The sequence below is a fragment of the Papio anubis genome, chromosome 10, assembly GCF_008728515.1.
Source record: "Papio anubis isolate 15944 chromosome 10, Panubis1.0, whole genome shotgun sequence".
Classification (NCBI taxonomy): Eukaryota; Metazoa; Chordata; class Mammalia; order Primates; family Cercopithecidae; genus Papio; species Papio anubis.
The window spans coordinates 102,770,525-102,772,286 of NC_044985.1; the positions used below are offsets into that span (position 1 = coordinate 102,770,525).

General features: G+C 52.2%; 1 pseudogene; it reads right to left on the reverse strand.

The window, feature by feature from the left end:
- Positions 1-205: 205 nt before the first annotated feature.
- LOC110740824 lies at positions 206-1,301 on the reverse strand (annotated as a pseudogene).
- Between the last annotated feature and the right edge of the window lie 461 nt (positions 1,302-1,762).

Below are 1,762 nucleotides of genomic sequence, written 5' to 3' on the forward strand. Positions count from 1 at the left end.
ACAGGTCAAACGAAGCTTTCCTGCTTTGTAAAAATAATGATGACAGTATAATTTGTTAACAATTAACATTTATGAACACCATGCACATGTGATATACAAGCATTGTTGAGCATCACATGATTAAAATCTTACAACCTTATGATGATGGTCCACTTTTTTTTTTTTTTTTAAAGTTGGTAGAGCTAGCTGAAGTTTTATTTTAGGGGGAAAAAAAAAAAAAAGACTGAATTATTTTGTAACTGGAGATATGGGCAAAGAGGGTGCCCCAGGCAGTAAACTCCCCTGCGGGTGGGCTGAGGGCTAGGGCTGAGCCTCAGGTGGGTCTCCCATTCCCTGTGTTCCCCTGCACAGTGGCCTCCCTCCTGGGCTCTGGGGCAGCCGCAGGAGGGGCAAGCTGGGAGGGGTTGCCGCAGCTGTTCACTTGGGCAGGATGTCAGAGGACTCAGACACTAGCTTCCCATTGTGGGTCTTGATCTTCTTCACAACCACGGCCCTGGTGGAGCTAGTGTGGCTGAAGGAGCTGGAGCCCAGGCTGTAGCTGAGGCCAAGGGCTTGTAAGGTCCCCATAGGCCAAGCTCAGACCACCTGCATAGCCACTGGTGGTCTTCGTATGGATACTCATGTTCTGCATCCCAGACTCCAGCCGGCTCTCCTCGCCCTCCAGCAGCTTCCTGTAGGTGGTGATCTCGGTGTCCAGGGCCAGCCTGACATTCATCAGCTCCTGGTACTCATCCAGCTGTGCGCTATGTCCTGCTTGGCCCGCTGCAGGGCGGCCTCCAGCTCAGGCAGCTTGCTGTTGGCATCCTTAATGGCCAGCTCCCCACACTGCTCGGCATCTGCAATGGCAGCCTCCAGGGAAGCCCTCTGTCCTTTGAGGCCCTCAATCTCAGCCTGGAGCTGGCTGATGTTCCGGTTCATCTCGGAGACCTCAGTCTTTGTACAACGCAGGTCATCTCCTGCAGCGTCTGCAGCTCCTCATACTTGATCTGGTACATGCTCTCAGCCTCAGCCCGGCTGCGGTTGGTGATCTCCTACTGCGCCTTGGATGGTCCACTTTTATAGACCTCAGAAGAATTAAGAAACTTGCCCCAAGGGCCCCAGGTCATAAGTGGAGGGGCTGGATTTGAACATAGACTGAATGACCTCAGAACCCACATAGGAGACCTTCCACTGTCTATCCCTCTTAAGGTGACAAACTTTTTTGTGTGTGATTTGTGAATGAGTGAGACTTCTTCTTTGCCTCTGCCTCTGCTGATAAAGACATTTGAGAGGGCCGGGCGTGGTGGCTCATGCCTGTAATCCTAGCACTTTGAGGCTGAGGTGGGCGGATTGCTTGAGCCCAAGAATTAGAGACCAGCCTGGGCAGCATGGTGAAACTCCGTCTCTACAAAAAGTACAAAAATTAGCCAGGCCTGGTGATGCATGCCTGTGGTCCCAACTACTTGGGAGGCTGAGGTGGGAGGATCCCTTGAGCCCAGGAATGAGTGAAGATCACACCACTGCACTCTAGCCTGGGCAAAAGAGTGAGAATTTGTCTCAAATAAAAAGGTAGGGGGAGGGATCTGAGTGAGTGAGCCCCTTGTTCTGGCCCAAAGGAGGCCTGGACCCCAGGGTTCAGCTGCTTTCAGGAGGCAGCTTCTGAAACTCTAGGGCCCCTGAGTGACTCCTATAAATCAAGATAAGAAAGGCCTTCATGGTGGTGGCTAGAGTCTGGGGACTGAGTATCATGCAGGGGTTGTTGGGGGCAGATGAAAGAAGAGGG